The 6098-nt window shown below is 38.9% G+C and overlaps 1 pseudogene; it reads right to left on the bottom strand.

Moving 5' to 3' along the window:
- Positions 1-1318: 1318 nt before the first annotated feature.
- Positions 1319-6098, bottom strand: part of LOC107293645 — a 7638-nt pseudogene continuing 2858 nt past the window's right edge.

Raw genomic sequence — 6098 nt, forward strand, 5'->3', positions numbered from 1 at the left:
CTCCATCAAAACACACCATACAGTACAGAAGAGTAAAAAGTAAGCCAGCCAACTTTTCCTCTAGTTACTTTTAAAAGATGCTCCACTGTGCAGAATTTATTGATGACTTTTATTACAGCTGGAATGTATTTCCATCTCCTGTGACTTGTTATCCCGCATTGTAATAAACACAGTAAATACATGCTTGGCTACACTTTATGTCTAATTATACTTTATCCCAGTTTTTCAATACTTGCTTTTTATATCCCATCATAATGGGCTATATCATTCTGACTCTCTTTGCAGCTTTCCCCCCTATATTTAGGGCTATGAAAAGGAGGAGGGGAAAAAAGAGAGATTATAATTATAATCTCAAGTCCAGTGAAGTATATGATGTAAGATAATTATACTGTGTTTGTTTGCAGACTAGCAAAACAGCCCATCGTTTAAGGAACCTGTTTTGATATTCAATTAGAGAGCAACAGAGCAGCGCAGTTCAGAAACTCTGCTCAGGTTTAAGGCCCGGTGACTCCATCTGTACAGGTAGTCCTCGACTTACAACAGTTTGTTTAATGACCGTTCAAAGTTACAATGGCAGTGAAAAAAGTGAATTATGATCGTTTTTCACACTTACGACCATTGTAGCCTTCCTGTGGTCACGTGATCAAAATTTGGATGCTTGGCAACGGGTTCATACTGTATTTATGACGGTCACAGTGTCCCGGGGTCATGTGATCCCTTTTTGCAACCTTCTGGCAAGCAAAGTCAATGGGGAAGCCAGAGTCACTTAACAGCCATGTTACTAACCTAACTGCAGTGATTCCCAGCTGTGGCAAGAAAGGTCATAAAATGGGGCAAAACTAATAATAATAATAATAATAATAATAATAATAATAATAATAATAATAATAATAATAATAATAATAATAATAATAATAATAATAATAATAATAATAATAAAGTTGGAAGGGACCTTGTAGGTCATCTAGTCCAACCCCCTGCTCAGGCAGGAAACCCTATACCATTTCGGACAAATGGCTGCCCAGTCTCTTCTTGAAAACTTCCAGTATTGGAGCATTCACCGCTTCTGGAGGCAGGTTGTTCCACTGGTTAATTGTTCTCACTGTCAGGAAGTTTCTCCTTAGTTCTAGGTTGCTTCTCTCTTTGGTTAGTTTCCACCCGTTGCTTCTTGTCCTGCCTTCCGGCGCTTTGGAGAATAGCTTGACTCCCTCTTCTTTGTGGAAACCCCTGAGATATTGGAACACTGCTATCATGTCCCCCCTCGTCCTTCTCTTCATTAAACTAGACCAGGGGTAGGCAACCTCGGCTCTTTTATGACTCATGGACCAATTCCCAGATTGAAGGGGGTCACCAAAGGTTGGATCTTGGGTGCCTTGGTCCTTGGCTTCTTACCTTCTTTGTTCAATGGTCTCCTCACCACATATAATAATAATAATAATAATAATAATAATAATAATAATAATAATAATAATAATAATAATAATAATAATAATAATAATAATAATAATAATAATAAAGATGATGATGATGATGATGAAGAAGAAGAAGAAGAAGAAGAAGAAGAAGAAGTAGTAGTAGTAGTAGTAGTAGTAGTAGTAGTAGTAGTAGTAGTAGTAGTAGTAGTAGTAGTAGTAGTTGGAAGGGACCTTGGAGGTCATCGAGTCCAACCCCCTGCTCAGACAGGTAACCCTATACCATTTCGGACAAATGGCTGTCCAGTCTCTTCTTAAAAACTTCCAGCGTTGGAGCATTCACTGCTTCTGGAGGCAGGTTGTTCCACTGGTTAATTGTTCTAACTGTCAGGAAGTTTCTCCTTAGTTCTAGGTTGCTTCTCTCCTTGATTAGTTTCCATCCATTGCTTCTTGTCCTGCCTTCAGGCGCTTTGGAGAATAGCCTGACTCCCTCTTCTTTGTGGCAGCACCTGAGAGAGTTAATGGACATCATCTTCTTTGGAAAGATTAAACAGCTTTCGGATTCTGCTAGCTCTCTTGGGACCAAAGCAGCGGGGCACAGTATGATCAGTCAATCCAAGAATATCTTTCTCACCTTTCTTTATAATGACCAAGTTCAAGACGCTTAAGCTGGCATCAACAATGCATCCTCGAACAGATTTGCATTTTCGTTCTCTAGTTCTCCTAGGACGGTAACAGGAGTGGCCCTTGCTAAGCAGCAGATGGACACGGCCATGAGGGAGGACACCTTGCTTCATGGGGAAACCTTGTTTTTCATTGCCACCACTAATACAGACAACATATCCCTTCTACTCTTCACCAAGAGCATTAGCCGGGATCTCTGCGGTCATCCAATTGTAACTTTGAATGGTCACTAAACAAATGGTTGTAAGTCAAGGACTACCTGTATTGTAAATATTGTATATTATAAATAGTGTTTGTAATAAGGAAGTATTCTCCAGCCAACATTGTGGGAGTTGAAATCCACGCATCTTAAAACTGGCAACTTGGAAAAACATGCATTAAAGTAATTGCAATACGTTGAAAATGCATGTATTAAATTGGGGTAAGATCTTGTAGCATGGAGACCCACCCTTCTTGATGAACCAATGGGACAACTGGAAGGGAAGTAAATCAAAAACACGGATTTCTTAAACAAAATAAATAGTCATTAGAATTATAAAAGCTTACATAATGTAGACTGTTTTGCAAGGGGGAAAAACTATTAATGTTGCAGCAGGGGGAGGGGAAAAATATATGTGTATTTTCTTTTTTAAATGCACTTAGTTTTGTTTTTGACCTGTATAGTTTTGTTCCATTCTTGGTTGTTCTTTTGCAAGTTTGTATTTTAACTCTTGAATAAACAATTAAAAATGAATTGGCAAGAGGGACATATTACCACATGTGGTGGGAGTGCTCAAAAGCTCGTGACTTTTGCTCGTGACTTTTGGAACAAGATTAAAAAATGGCTGGAAGAAATACTAATGATAGAGCTAGAGCTAAAACCAGAACTCTTCCTACTAGGCATAACTACGCAGAAATACGACAAAGGGATATTGTACTTGATGCTACATATTCTCACGGCTGCTAGATTGGCGTATGCACAAAACTGGAGGAATAAAGAAATTCCAACAGAAGAAGAGATTTTATATAAAATCACAATGGAAATGAAGGACAAGACAGAGTCAGATTACTTTGAAATCTGGGACAAATTCTATTGTTGGTGAGAATCAAGGAGAACTGTTCGGGTTTTAAGTTAGTGTTAAGATAGAGATATATAAAACTGTATGTCAGTATATAGAGAAACAAATAAGAGACTGTATTGTATAGAAAAATATGTATATAGAGAGATTAAGAATTATATGTATGATGAGGAACAAATTGTTAGGAATATATACACTGGAATGTTACGTTATGTCCATCCTTGTTTTAACTGTTTTATAAATAAAAAACTTAAAAAAAATGAATAATAAAGAAAACATGGATCTCTTTTAGAATTCTGAATTCTTAGAAAGATGCTGCTAAGCAGAATGTTATGAGGCAAATAAAATGTGTGGGGTTTTTTTAATTGAACATTGAAGTCTGCACGATTCATATCAGCATCATTTGGGAGAAGACACATCCGGAATAATATTCCATGAGTAGCATGAAGGTTTTTTAATTAGTATTTTAAAAATAGATTTTTTTAAAAAAAANACATAGATGGCCTCTTTGACCCCTCTTTCAAGCCAGTAGTCCAGTCTGTCCAGAATATGGACTTTGCTATCTTCAAAAGTTTGATCTTTGTCTTTCAAATGCAGACAGACTGCTGAATCTTGTCCTGATGGGTTTGTTCTCTTATCTTATGCCATGTATTTGTGAAGTGTTTGTTTTGTGCTAACAACTAGATGACCGCAAGGAATATAAATCCTTCCATTCTCCACCATTCAGACAGAACTGAAGAAGCTTCTTGGATGAAAAAGAAAACATCTTCAAGGAAAAACAAAGAAAGTCCAGTTGCCTTTTGAAAAAGCACCTTTGAGACATAATTTGGGACATAGCAAAAAAGACACACTTTAGCTTCAAGCTAAAGACATGAAGGTAAACAGATGTTGAGATGTGTTCATGTATATCACCTACCTTCCTGCCCAACAGCTGTTGATTTTTGTCAGCTTTGACAGTATCAGAATATGTGAGAACTTGAATCATTGACCCTAATCCCCTAACAAGCATTTTGCTTGTTGAAGTGACAGCATGGAAACTGTAACACAATAAATGCCATTACTGTGTCTTCAGCTCTGAAAGTTGTTTCAAAAGAACCATGGAAAGGAGACACTCCATCCAAAATTTCTCAATTTTACCTCTTACCTACGATTTTATGTTCAGAAACCCATTACTCTTCCCTTCCCTCTGATAAATTACCATTCTTTTCTTCATGACTATATAATAATAATTAGTTTCAATAGAAGAGAATATGTGTAGCTCAAGGTTGAACTATGGAATTCTTGGTGCTCTCTGAGCTCGGTTGTTTCCTTGCTGATGTCTCATTACCCAAGGATAAATGGTCTTCAACAACCATTTGTTTAGCGACCATTCAAAGTTACAGCAGCACTAAAAAAAAAAAATGACTTAGGACCAGGCCTCACACTTATGGCTATGGCAGCACTCCCACAGTTATGTAATCAAAATTTGGGCGCTTGGCAACCATTTAGAAATGTTGCAACATCTCAAGGTCATATGGACACCATTTGTGACCTTCTCAGCTGGCTTACAGCAAGAAAAATCATTGGGGAAAGCTGGAACTGCATGGTTCACTTAATGACTGTGGGATTCACTTAACGACTATGGGGGGAAAAGATTGCAAAATCGGGCATGGCTGATTAACAACCATCTTGCTTAGCAATGTTAGTTAGTTATTTTAGTTTATTGTTTAGACCATAGGCCATATCAAAATTCAGAGCAAAATTATTAATAAAATCCTATGTAAAAACAGTTTAAAATGAAATTGGAGTAAAATACAATAATCTGATATATATAGATAAGTAAAATAAGATAAAATTATGTTTTGGTATCATTTTACTCAAGTACTTTTATCAATGGAAATTCTGGCCTCAGTCATACAGAATTACAGAATAACAGAGTTGAAAGGGACTTTTGAGGCCTTTTACTCAAACTCTGCTCAAGTACAATTGGAATTGGGTATGTCTAGTTCAGTGGTTCTCAACCTTTTTAATGCCGCGACCCCCAACCGGTCGTAAGTCGAGGACTAAACCAGTCATAAGTCGAGGACTAAACCGGTCGTTAGTTGAGGACTACCCAACCGGTCGTAAGTCGAGGACTTTCCCTGCCCAGGAGCGCCGCGCATGCATGGTTCTGCCCCCTGCGCCGGCCGAGGTGTAGCTGGCAAGCGGCAGAGACGGAGCAGGCTGACCACCAGCTGGCCCAGCTCAAGGGAGGTAAGGCACCCGCCGGAAAAGGGGAAAAAAATGGCGGACAGCCTTGCTTGGCGACCCCCGTGAAATGGTCGATCGACCCCAAATGGGGTCCTGACCCATAGGTTGAGAACCACTGGTCTAGTTTAACGAAGAGAAGGATGAGGGGGGACATGATTACAGTGTTCCAATATCTCAGGGGCTGCCACAAAGAAGAGGGAGTCAAGCTATTCTCCAAAGCGCCTGAAGGCAGGACAAGAAGCAACAGGTGGAAACTAACCAAAGAGAGAAGCAACCTAGAACTAAGGAGAAACTTCCTGACAGTTAGAACAATTAACCTGGTAAAATACATGGGAAAATCCCATTGGAGGAAAATTCAACTTAGGGTTAGGGTTAGGTCACCATGAACTCATAGAGCAAAATGGACATCGCCAACAATCTCGGAATACTTGGGTATGGTTAGGAGGGCACTTACTTTTCTAGGCTGCCCTTTCTATGTTTCCTGGTAAAATACATGGGAAAATCCCATGGGAGGAGAATTCCACTTAGGGTTAGGTCACCATGAAATCATAGAGCAAAATGGACATCGCCAACAAACTCAGAATACTTCGTTAGGAGGGCACTGACTAATCTAGCCTGCCCTATGTTTCCTGGTAAAATACATGGGAAAATCCCATGGGAGGAAAATTCCATTCGGTTGCTTCTCTCCTTAATTATTTTCCATCCATTGCTTCTT

The sequence above is a fragment of the Protobothrops mucrosquamatus genome, unplaced genomic scaffold (assembly GCF_001527695.2).
Source record: "Protobothrops mucrosquamatus isolate PMUCROS unplaced genomic scaffold, P.Mucros_1.0 scaffold1680, whole genome shotgun sequence".
NCBI lineage: Eukaryota > Metazoa > Chordata > Lepidosauria > Squamata > Viperidae > Protobothrops > Protobothrops mucrosquamatus.